This window comes from Triticum urartu, chromosome 6 (genome assembly GCF_003073215.2).
Source record: "Triticum urartu cultivar G1812 chromosome 6, Tu2.1, whole genome shotgun sequence".
In the NCBI taxonomy this organism is placed as follows: domain Eukaryota; kingdom Viridiplantae; phylum Streptophyta; class Magnoliopsida; order Poales; family Poaceae; genus Triticum; species Triticum urartu.
This window is the reverse complement of record NC_053027.1, coordinates 331,539,712-331,552,955: the sequence shown is the minus strand read 5'-3', so window position 1 is coordinate 331,552,955 and position 13,244 is coordinate 331,539,712.

The following is a 13,244-nucleotide window of genomic DNA, read 5'->3' as shown; positions in this document are numbered from 1 at the left end:
TTGCCATGTTCAGGTCCTGTAGCATATAGTTTTGTTGCTCCGAAGAGTGCTATCTGATCTGAAATTCCAGTCCAGTGTTAATTTCACTAAGTCTGAAATCTGTTTACCATATGCATTTTTGCCATGCTTGTTTGAACCTGTTAACGGATAAATTTGCCGTAGCTCAGTGCTAGACTTTTGTTAAGCATCACAAATGCATACCTTCCATGTATTTTTATGCCATGTTTGAGTGCTGTAGCATGTTTATCTTGTTGCATTTAGATGACTACCTGCTGTAAATCGCAGAACGTGGCCATATTTGAATCGCTTGCCATTTCCAAACCGTAACTCCGATTCCGGCGTTCTTTATATCGTTTTCAAGCGATTTCATCTCATATTTCCAGTGGCACACTTGGATTCCCAAGTTGAGGCCAGGTTCATGCATTACTTGTCAAATCATGCATATGCATCGCATACCGCATCCCGCATATCATATCATGTTCATGTGTTGGTTGTTTACTATGTTGTGTGTTTCTTTCCGGTGTTTGCTTCTCCGGGTTGGTTCCTGTAACGTCGTGTTTGTGAGGACCCATTCGTCTCCGTCCGTTTGTCTTCTTCATGGACTCGTTCTTCTTCCTTGTGGGATTTCAAGCAAGATGATCATACCCTCGAAATCACTACTATCTTTGCTTTGCTAGATGCTCGCTCTTTTGCTATGCCTATGCTGCGATACCTACCACTTTCTTATCATGCCACCCATATTGTTGAACCAAGCCTCTAACCCACCTTGTCCTAGCAAATCGTTGTTTGGCTATGTTACCGCTTTGCTCAGCCCCTCTTATAGCGTTGTCAGTTGCAGGTGAAGATTGAAGTTTGTTCCTTGTTGAAACATGGAGATGTTGTTCCTTGTTGGAACATGTTTACTTGTTGGGATATCATAGTATATCTTATTTCAATTAATGCATCTATATACTTGGTAAAGGGTGGAAGGCTCGGCCTTATGCCTGGTGTTTTGTTCCACTCTTGCCGCCCTAGTTTCCGTCATATCGGTGTTATATTCCCGAATTTTGCGTTCCTTACGTGATTGGGTAATAATGGGAACCCCTTGACAGTTCGCCTTAAGTAAAGCTCTTCCAGCAATGCCTAACATTGGTTTTACCATTTGCCACCTAGCCTTTTTCTTTTCCCTTGGGAGTCGCGCTCCTGAGGGTCATCATTATTTTACCCCCCCGGGCCAGTGCTCCTCTGAGTGTTGGTCCAACTAAGCGATGTCCGAGGCTACCAGGGGCAACTCTGGGCTGGCTTACCCGACATCTTGCTCATCCGGTGTGCCCTGAGAACGAGATATGTGCAGCTCCTATCGGGATTTGTCGGCACATCTGGGTGGTGTTGCTGGTTTAGTTTTACCCTGTCGAAATGTCTTGTAGAACCGGGATACCGAGTCTGATTGGAATATCTCGGGAGGAGGTCTGTTCCTTCGTTGACCGTGAGAGCTTGTGATGGGCTAAGTTGGGACACCCCTGCAGGGATTTGAACTTTCGTAAGCCGTGCCCGCGGTTATGGGCAGATGGGAATTTGTTAACGTCCGGTTGTAGAAAACCTGAATTTGACCTTAATTAAAATGAATCAACAGCGTGTGTTACCGTGATGGTCTCTTTCCGGCGGAGTCCGGGAAGTGAACACGGTGTTGGAGTTATGCTTGACGTAGGTTGTTCTAGGATCACTTCTTGATCATAGTTTCTCGATCGTGCTTTGCCTTCTCTTCTCACTCTCATTTGCGTATGTTAGCCACCATATATGCTAGTCACTTGCTGCAGCTACTCCTCATACCTTTTACCTTACCCATAAGCTTAAATAGTCTTGATCGCGAGGGTGCGAGATTGCTGAGTCCATGTGGCTCACAGATACTTCCAAAACCAGCTTGCAGGTGCCGATGAGTCCGTGCAGATGATGCAACCAAGCTCAGGAGGAGCTCGATGAAGATCTTGTCCTTTGTGTTGTTTCGTTCTAGTTGATCAGTAGTGGAGCCCAGTTGGGGTCGATCGGGGACCTTGTCGCATTTGGGGTTCTTCTTTTATTTTGGTTCCGTAGTCGGGCCTTGATTGTATTTGGATGATGTAATGCTTTATTCTTGTAATTGTGTGAAGTGGCGATTGTAAGCCAACTATGTATCTTTTCCCCTTTTGTATTACATGGGTTGTGTGAAGATTACCTCACTTGCGACATTACTTTCAATGCGGTTATGCCTCTAAGTCGTGCTTCGACACGTGGGAGATATAGCCGCATCGACGGCGTTACAAGTTGGTAATCAGAGCCTTCCCCGACCTTAGGAGCCCCCACTCCTTAATCGAATTAGCTGACGAGTTGAGTCTAGAAAAATGTTTTGAGTCATTTAGAAATTATATATCGGAGAGTTTAGGAATTCTTTTTACTCCTCTGTCCCTTCATTGCTCTGGTAAGGCATCCTGATGTAGAGTTTTGACTCTTTTCTTCTCAAATTTCACTAAAAAAAATTTAGGATCACGCGGGTATCTTGGAATCGTTTCGATGGTTTTGTGACGAGAACATTGTCTTGGTGCCTCCTGTCAGGGGTTTTGTGGAAGTGTCCCGGGGAGTTGAGCTCCGAGGTGTTGTCGTCACAATTTTATCGTTGCAGTTCTGGCATACCTAAGTTTAGTACGCCGACATCGAAAATCTCTTTTATGCAGTTCGTTGGTGAGATAACCTCGACGCCACCTAGTACTGGGGCGGGAGTTCGGGAGTATCGCCATAACTTGTATAACGGATGCTTTTCGAAGGTTGAGGTAGTTGGTTTCCGAAGTTTTTCTCGGTTATGTGTTGAAAGATGGATATAGCTGGATGTAGGATTTGCTAGTTTTGGGTGAGATATTATGCTTCCCCTGTATCCCCAACACCTGATTGCATAAGTGGGAAACTTTCGGGAATTTATAAGTGGGAATTCAAGTAGCTCTTAGGATATCTTTCCGACAGATGTATGATTTGAAATTGGGGTTCGACGTCTAGTGGTCCGCCTATTCACGGTCGGTTTTACAGTGGTGTCGTTGTGTCTGAAAGAGTCCTTGGCTATGCCGACTCGAGGACGCTTCGTATGTCATGTGCACTGCCTTGTACATGATGGTGCTGTACGATCGAGCCCGTGTAGGCCCCACCATGAAAACTTCGGACGAAATTTCTATCATATGTTTGTTCTAGCTTATTCTGCAAGCCAATCCTTTGTTTTGTTTTGAGTTGTGGTATTCAAGTTGCTTCGAAGTCAAATGTTGATTCCATACCTTCCCCAAATGGTGTTTTCATACTCCGATGTGAATACCAATCCTTCATGATAATCGAGATTGTCATGTCAATCCTTTTCACCGGTGTGTTTCTCTTCAAGTGGATCCGAACATTTCAACATCCGCAAGATCCAATCTCAGCTTTCTCAATGGTGTTCGTTCATCCATCCCAAGTTGTCTTTGTTTTCCCACCCTCCCACCCTTGTTTATCCTAGGACTCGGATTTATTTATCGGGTATCCATCTTATTGATGTGAAGTCTCTCCATTCTTCTCCTTCAATGTTCTTATCCGGTGATTCTCATGAAGATACTAATATTTGCCTGTTCTTCTCCGATGGATTCTATTCAAGCTTTTGGTGTTGATCATACCCTTTTCCTCATTTCAATGCATTCTCAGGCCGGTGAAATTCTTAATCTTTCACCTCTCGCTATTCAGTTGTTCTGGAGTGCTGAAGATATCTTAGAAGGCTCGTCTTGTCTTCCAAGATCCGCTCAACCTATTTCGAGATTGTTATCTCATTCTAGCCATGTAACTCAACCGGTGCAACCTCTCTTTTGAATCATTCAACGGTGCTTCTTTTGAGTGGGCCCTAACCCACAGGAATTTTCCAGGATCTTACCCGACTCTTATTTTCCCGGAGCTATCCTCAAATTTCTTGTCAAAGTTTGACATAAGAATGAATTTTTCATCAGTCAAATGCTTTTCTCCAAGATCTTTCAATTTTTTTTCATTGTTAGTTCAACCTCTTCGTTTTTTTTGGGATTCTCCCGGAGTGCCTCAATAATTCATGGTGGTGTTTCTCATCATCGTTCTCAGATTTTGGAAGACCGAAGAAGATTTTTCTCTCAATCTTGCTCCATTCTCTTCAAGATTCGTGATTCTATCTTGTTACCATCCTCTCATAATTATTTGCGATTGTGAGATTTTCTTTTCACCCATCCGGAGTAATTCAAAGTATTTTCAGTTTGATTCTCCGGAGCCCATCATCTCATAATTATTCATTCCCAGCTTTCAGTTATCGTTCTCCTAATCGTACCGGTGCATTGATCAGTTATCCTCTAATCAGTTCTTGATCCCTTTGTTATCTTGTCTCTAAATTCTCTCAAGCATCTTGTTTCATTTGCTAATTCATCCCGGTGTTGTCCTTATCTTTCCTTCGGTCATTTTAATTCTTACGGTGGTTCGTGCAAGATTCCTCTTCTTTCGTTATCATATCAATTTATTCGTTGTTTTCAATCCTACCGGTGGTTCGTTGAAGACCTTTTCCAAGTCGACTCTATATCTATCTTAATTCTTTCTACGGGAATAAGTAGTATGCCAATTCCATGGCTTGTCATCAATTTGAATTGGTGAAGGATATGCATAACGTAATTCTTATTCTAGTTTCACCCAAGTGATTAATTCCTTATTCCGGAGCCTCATCAAAATTCTTGGTTTCACTTGTTTCATCTTTTCTTTTCTGGAGTTCCATGTTTTCCGCATTATATCATCACGAAGATCCATCTAAATCATTGCAAGGATTCACCTTGTGTTTTCAATTTCTCCTTCTTTTTATTCTTTTGTTACCGGAGTTTCTTCATGGAGACTATACATGATGGTTCATCAAACAAATAATTCCTTCTTGTAGCATTCATTGAGATTCTTTTCAAAGGAGCTCAAGCTTTCTTCATCTTGCTATCCGGAGTGCAATTCTTTCTTCCGAATCATTGGAGGTGGTATTATGTCATTCTTGATAATTTGAGTTCATGTTTCATGATTCACATGTTATTAAGAATGAGGTATTTTAAATCCATCAATCTCGTCATTGGAGTTACCTTGGGTTATTGTCGGATTTCGGGTTCCGGCAGACCCTTAAGGTTCGAACTCTGGGGTGCGCGCGAAGATTACGTCTTCTACCTCTCCGTCTCGCAAGGATCTAGACTACTGAAAGAACTGCACAAGAGACACAAGGTTTATACTGGTTCGGGCCACCGTTGTGGTGTAATACCCTACTCTAGTGTGCGGTGGATGGATTGCCTCTTGGGGCTGATGATGATGAACAATACAAGGAAGAACAGCCTCGCGAGGGTCTGCTCTTGGCTGGGGCAATGAACTGCTGCGAGGAGTTCAGCCACCTTTCTCTCTCTCTCTCTATGCTTCCAACCTCTCTATCGAGTCTCCCCTTCCTTTTTTCCAACCCCTTGCTCTGTGGGCGGCTGGTCCTATTTATAGAGCCCTGGTCCTCTTCCCAAATATTGAGCAGGAAGGGAGCCAACAATGGTGGGCTAATTTGAAGGGGGACAGCAAGTATCAGCTATCCTCACAAAAGTAGTCTTCGCCTGCGCAAAGCTCTGCTGATGACGCCGTCTTGGGCTCCACGGTGACCTTCGTCTCGTAGTCCTCCTGGTCTTGGTCTCGTTGCACCGAAATGGCAACCTTTGCCTGATGCCTCGGTACTCCGCGGCTGCGCTTGCTCCCTTTGCACCAAAGTGGAAAGGAGGACGCTGCGCGGGATGGCACCCGCCTAGCGCCCTGAGTCGTCATGGCTTGCGTCACGGGCACCTCGCGAGTTATCCCGCCTTGATTTCTCTGCCTCCTCGTGAGCCAGCCTGATGAGGCCACGCCTAAGGAAGCTCCACGTCGTCCGCCCCGCGAGGCTTGGCCGCTCGCGAGGGTCTTGAGTCTTGTGTTGGTGAAGATGGGCCGTGCCGGGCCCCCTTTGAGCCGCGCCGCAGGCCGCAGGCAGGCAAGTCTGGGGACCCCCGTTCCCAGAACGCCGACAGTAGCCCCCGGGCCCAAGGCGCGTCCGGACTTGGCCGTGCTGAGAGGCGAAAGGGCAAGGGCGAAGCGCTGCGGGCCCTAACAGCCTGCGCCCTTGGGTGCCGTGTGGCGGTTGACTGGATGTGGGCGTCTCCACTTCCCCATGGCGCCTCGGCAACTGCACGGATTGGACAAGTCCCTGCATGCAAAGCGGGTCATAATTACCTGCGATCATGGGGGTCGTTGGTTGGCCATCGCCAACCATAAGTACGAGCCGGCACGCGCCCTTTCAGTTCATCCCCCCTTGCTTCTCCTTTTTCTTCATGGCCCCGTCGAGGAGGTTCCCGGCCGCCGAGAAGGGGAAGGCTTGCCGGGTTGAGCCCGCCTCTCCCCCACCCAAGCGCGGCCGAGGGCGCCCTCGCAAGCATCCTGTGTCCACCATGGTGGCTCCCCGCGGCCGTGGAGGCGATCTTCAGCACGGCGATGGGCGGATTGCTGCAGCCGGGGGGCGCGCTCCGGCTGCGCGTCCCCCCAGGCCGCGCTTTCGTGCGGCTGAAGCGCTGCCGGAGTTTGTCGTGTGGTCGGCAGAGCCGACTAACACCCGGCTCCCGCTTCCTCGCTTCCTCCTCGGCGAGCTTCCGGCCGGCGCCCCGGGCGGCCTCTGGCTCCAGGCCGACGGCTGCTGCAGCCGGGCCTCATGGGTCTCCTTGGAGGTCTCTGCAGCCGGGAGCCTGTCCCTGGCCCGAGGTTGGCAGACGTTTGCCCGTGCGCGTGGCCTGAGACGTCGGTGCACCCTACACTTCAAGTTCGACGGCGACGCCACCCTCCATGTCAGGGTGTTTGGGGAAGATGGTCGCCGTGCAGGGTGTTGCCCCGAGGGTGACGACCGCGGCTGGGAACCCAGCTCCGGTGATGATGGAGGGAGCAGCGCTCACGCGGCTGGCGGCGTTCGGGGTTCCTCGAGCTTCTCCGGTTCTTCTTCAGGCGGCGACTCCTCTAGCGGTGGCCGCGATCAGCCTCCACGCCATCGTGTCTGCTTGGGGGGCGGCAACGCGTCCGCACGCCGCTGCGCCCTGGTGAAGCGCGAGAGGGAGTCCGCCTGAGCTCCGGAGGCAGCTCGGGCCTTCCCCGCGGGCCGGTGTGAGGCGAGCCGCGCCGGATGTCACACCCTAGCTAGTTCAAGCATTAGAATGTGCATCATGTCTAAATTCTTCTTAAATTTGAATTGGGGAAGACAGAACCCCCAACACCCCCCTGGAAACAACTAGGGTTTACTAAAATTATTTTCAATGAACCTGAAATGCCCTTCTAAAATGTTCACCCTCTTTGTCTTAGGCTAGAACCTCTGGCAAAATTGGTGCACAACTTTCTAGGTCATCATAAGGCCATTGAATTAAATCATAAGTATTTGAATTTGGGCATTTAAATGCTATAAAATAATTTAAATGCTCAAATACTTCTGGGAGTAAATGTTTCCTATTGGAAATAATCTAAACAGAGGCCACATTTATTTTCAGGATTTTTGGAAATGTTCTAGTATTTTAAATAAACCTAAACAGTCGAAGTTTAATAGAAAACAGACACTAAATCAAAAAAAAGGGAGAAAGAAGCCAACCTGGGCCTTACCTGGCTCGGCCCAGCCTACTGGCTCGGCCAGTCACCCCCTACCTCGCGCCAGGAGGCAGGGGCGCGTGCTCACCGCGCGCCGGCCACGCGTCGGCCACCTCCTGCTTCTGCCGACGCCGGGAGACGCCCAGAGGACGCCACGCGACCCCCACGTCTCCCTCTCATCCTCTCGCACTCTCCCCCTCGTCTCTCTCACTCTCCCCCGCGACGGCCGAGCACGTCCCTCGCCGCCGATCGCCGTAGTTGCCACTACAGCCACTCCCTCGCCCCTCCGACGAGCCATTAGCTCCGCCTAGACTTCCTCGTGCTCCCCACTGAGCCACGCTTCGCGGGAAGCCCTGCTTCGCCGCCTTCGGCCTCGTCTTCAACCTCGGGCGCCCGAGCCATCTCTGGTCGATTCGCTGCCGCCAGGACCTCACCGAGCTCGCTGACCCCCTCTCTGACTCTGCTGTGAGCTCCTCTTCCTTTCCCCCTAGCCCCCGTGCTCTTTTGGCCCCTGTAGCCGCTGTTTCCACCGCACCCGAGAGCTCCTCGCCGCCGGCCATGTCGCCGTCGTGGCTACGGCCGTGCAAGCACGCGTCTGAGCGCCCCACCGTGCTCAATGCAGTACCAGGAACCCGTAGCCACCACCAGCTCTTCCTCCCGTGCACCGTAGCCTCGAAACCGTCCTCACCCGACTCCGGCGACCGCCAAGCTCGTCGCCGGCGACGTCTCCGGCCACCCCGAGCCCAACTACCACCACAAAACAATGCGGCTCGTTCCCAGCTACCCGTAGATAGTCTCCGCCGTCGATTTGGTCGCCTGAGGGCGTTTTCCGAAGCCCTCCGCTGTCTCGGCCTCGCCAGCGACTCAACGCCGGCGGGATTAGCCCTGTTGACCGGTGGTTTGACCACTGACGTGGACTGGGTGGGCCCAGGTTGACTCCTATGAGTCAATGACTAGTGGGCCCCCCTTTGCTAATTATCCAGATTAGTTTCTAACTAAAATTAGTTAGTTTAATTAGTATAGTCACTGACCAGTGGGCCCTGCCCAGTAATTAGGCTAACTAAACGCAGTTAGTGCACTGAGAGGCTGACAGAAGGGGCCCACCAGTCAGGTTTGACCTGGGCTGGCGCCTTTGACCTGCTGAGGTCAGCATGATGCAATGCTGACGCAGTAATGCATTTTCCGGATTTATTTTTATTCAGGAAATTCAAGAAAATGTTTAAAACATCTAAAAATCATAGAAATTCAACCGTAACTCCAAATGAAATAATTTATATATGAAAAATTATCAGAAAAATTCAATCTATCCATCTGTAATGGTTTCATCCATGACAAAACAAGTTTACCTTGCTGTTTAGGCAGAATAAGGAAATGCACTATTAAGGCCATGTTTAATGAGCTAATATTTGAATCTTTGATTCAAATGAGTTCATTCCTTCCTATTATAACTTGCATTAGGCCAAGACACATTCATATTGCCATGTCATAGCATGCATCATATTGTTGCATATCGTCATGTGTTGATTGTGTTCCGATGTGTTCTTCGTGGTAGGTTTTGCCTCCGAGGATATTCACGAGTATCCAACTGAAGGGCAGTATCCCACTACCACTCCATCAGGCAAGCAACCATTGATCATTCCGATACAAACCCATGTTCTCGCTTCTGCTCTTGTTTACTGCATTAAGACAACGCGATTCAAACTGCTGTGTGCCACGGTAGTTGAACCCTTATCCTCTGCATGACCTGTCATTGCCATAGTAACTAGATGAAACCCACTAGCATCTGTAGGAGTTGATTGAGCCATGTATGTGATTCCTACCTTGCTATGCCTGCTATGCTTAGAGTTGTGTCAGGTCTGGTTCATCTGGGTGATGGGCTAGAGGAAATGCTTATGTCGGTAATGTGAGGGATGTGTTGAACATGTTTTGGTAAAGGTATCGATGAGAGGCCATGTAGGAGTACATGGTGGGTTGTTTCATTGAGGCCGTCCCTAAGAACTGAGATCTGTATGTGTGATTTAAGATGCAGTTACCACCGTACATTGGGCCCGAAACCAATGGACCCTCTCGGCTTCTTAATCACCTTAGTACTCTGTCCAGGAGTTGCAAATAGTTTCTGGTGTTTGTAGGATATGTGTTGGCGGCCGTGGCGTAGCGCTGACCCTAGGGGTGGGCTATGTTGCGGTAGATACACCGTGGCCGGGTACCGGCACCCATTTGGCGTCGGGAACCCTGTTCACATCGTTCGGGGCCGTATGTGGAAACCTCAGCCGGACTCCCTGCGGATGGAACCTGGATAGGCGATAAACCTGGACTAGAGACTTAAGTGTTTAGGTAGGCCGTGGCCGACACCCTCGCTGGGCTTCCGCTTGAAGGTTGCCGAGTACATGTCGTGTAAGCGGCGATAAGTGGTGAAAGTGTGTATGAAGAAGTACACCCCTGCAGGGTATAAAACTATACGAATAGCCGTGTCCGCAGTAAAGGACTACTTGGTTGCCTATACAGTTCATAGACAAGTTAATGGATACTACTAAAAGACTCAAGATAAGTGTGAGTACCGAGGATGGTCCTCTCGTAGGATGACGAGGGAGGATCCTCGGTAGAGTATTGTGTTGGCGAGTATTGGACTCGTGTGCTAAAACTATTTTACTGGTGGAGTTCCGTAGGATAGCTTAGCCAAGAGTCAAAGCTGGCTTGCTGCATCAACCCCACCGCCTTCTTGAGAATAAGCATGTATAGTAGGTTCTGATGTAAGACTTGCTGAGTACCTTTGTACTCATGTTTGCTTATTTATTGTTTCCAGACGACAACACTGCCCCCTCCGATGGGTTTTATGTAGACCTTGACGTCGACGAGTGACTAGCCACCCAGGTGGTGATCCTGGCCATGGAGGGCCCTATGTAGATAGACAGGCTTCGAGAAGCCTTCTTTCTTTCTAGAGTCTGTACTCAGACTAGTTGCTTCCGCATGTGCTTGAATGATTGTATGACTTGAGTGTCGGGTCATGTGACCCCTATCTGTATGAACATGTTATGTATGGCTCTCTGGAGCCTTTAAATAAAGTACTTGAGTTGTAGAGTTTTGTTGTGATGCCATGTTGTATGTACTCATATCGGGCATATTGTGTGTATGATTGAAATGCTTGGTATGAGTGGGATCCGACAATCTAGTTGTTTATCCTTGGCAGCCTTTCTTATGGGGAAATGTAGTCTAGTGTTCCTCGAGCCATAGTAGTCCGCTATAGCCCGGTTCACCGGAGTCCTGCTAGCCCAGCACTACTGTTCAGGACACTTGACTGGCCGGCATGTGTTTCACTTCGTCCCTATGTCTGTCCCTTCGGGGAAATGTCACACGGTGACTTCCGGAGTCCTGTCTAGCCTGCTACAGCCCGGGGTTCCCCGGAGTCCTGTTAGCCCAGTGCTACAGCCCGAAATCACTCGTTGATGACCGACATGTTCGATGTGATTCATGTATGCCTGTCTCCATAGGTCTGTGCCACTTTGGGTTCACGACTAGCCATGTCGGCCCGGGTTCTCTGTCATATGGATGCTAGCGACACTATCATATACGTGAGCCAAAAGGCGCAAACGGTCCGGGGCCATGGTAAGGCGACACCCGTGGGACACCGTGCGTGAGGCCGCAAAGTGATATGAGGTGTTACCGGCTAGATCGATGTGACTTAGGATCGGGGTCCTGACAGCGTTGGCATCAGAGCCGGACTGCCTGTAGGTTCGTTGAGCCAAACTGGTCGATGTCGAGTCTAGAAATGCTTTAGTTATATGTAGGGGAATTGATTGTGGGAGGGAACGTAATGTTTTTTACTCCTTTACCTATGCCTCTGATCTGAGTCATTCTCTCCTCATTCAACGTGGGTTAAGGACTAGGCTCTCTTCCTCTATCAGGTTCACGTGTTATAATCCGTAGTAGCTTATAGGATTGTTGTTACAAGTCCCAGTTCAGTTCTACTATTCTTAGTATGTTGCTAATTGGATCAGAACCTTCATATGATGTTGTTGAGTGGTATTGTGAACTGTTGTGGATGTCTCAAATCTTTTTCTGAGCATTTACAGCCGTTATGCTGTCCAATTTTCCCTAGAAATTCTAATGTCTTTGCATTGTGGTTGTGCTTCAGATGGCCAACCATGTTCAAAACCAAGTGGTCCGCCTGACCCGGTGCCTTGACGTGCCCGGTCATACTGCTATGTTAGTCCGGGTAATGATCAAGACGGGCTACCGTTGGTATCCCGAATACACCGTCGAAGAGCAGTTCCGTGACTTTAATCAAAGCCAATATCTCTGCATCGTCAGGATATTTCCTTCTTATCCTGGATCTACCGAGCCCCTTCACTGTTCTGTAATGCCCCGAGACTGATGTGCCAGGTGTCGTTCAGTTATTCGTTGGTGTTGCCTTGTCATTCCTTGCGTGTCATGCATTGCATATCATGTCATCATGCGCATTTCATTTGCATACGTGTTCGTCTCATGCATCCGAGCATTTTCCCCATTGTCCTTTGCAATCCGGCGTTCCGTTCTTCTTCAGTGGTCATTTCTACCTTTCTTTCATGTGTGGGGATTAAACATTTCCGGATTGGACGAGTCTTGCCAAGCGGCCTTGGTTTACTACCGGTAGACCGCCTGTCAAGTTTCGTACCATTTGGACTTCGTTTGATACTCCAACGGTTAACCGAGGGACGAAAAGGCCTCGTGTGTGTTGCAGCCCAACACCTTCAATTTGGCCCAAAACCCACCTAACTCTGACTCCATCATCTCGGTCGTTCGATCACGATCGCGTGCCGAAAACCCGCACTCATTTGGACTCTCCTAGCTCCCTCTGCCTATATATACAACCCCCTCCGAAATTCACGGTTCATTCTTCCCTAACCCTAAAATTCTCAGATCCGCGCCGCCGACGAAATCCCCACCTTCACCGGACATGTCCGCGCTCCTCCACGCCGCTCCAGACCACCAGAGGCTGCCACGGCACCTCGCCGCCGCCGCTAGCCAACCAGCGCGCGCCATCTGTCCGCTCGGTGCCCACTTCGCCGCACCACGCCGCAGAGCCCGCGAGGCCCGCCGCAGGCCCTCCCGGGCCCGAGGCTCCCCGCCGCGCCTCTCCTTCGTCACCCCGCCGCCTCGGCGCTTCGCGCCGCCACCGACCCTCGCCGGAACGCCGCCGCAGTGCAGCGCCGGACTTGGCTCCGGTCAATCACCGACCCTCGCTGGAGTCCGCCCCCGTCGCCCCTTCGTTTCCCAGCCGCGTCCAGCTCGCCTCTGCCTCGATCTGGCCCCGGGGAGCCGAGCCCCGTCGGATCTGGTGCTCCTTGGCCTCCCTACCTCGCCGCACCCTGCCGGAATCCTCCATCGCTGCCATCGCCATGGATCGGAGGAACCGATCAGCTGGTTCCTCTCGTCGCCGTCGACCTTCCGCGTGGGCCGCGCCCTCCCGAAGGCCCAGCTCGCCCGCGCCCCCGCATCCAGCCAGCTCCCTCCGTGATCGCGCCGCGTGCCGGCCCATCGTCCTCCCCGCGGTGCCAGCCTCGCTCGGCCTCCTCCCCAGCTTCCTTCGCCAGATCCGCCGGCCTCTCTCTGCAGATGGGCCAAGGCCCAGGGTGAGCCGACCC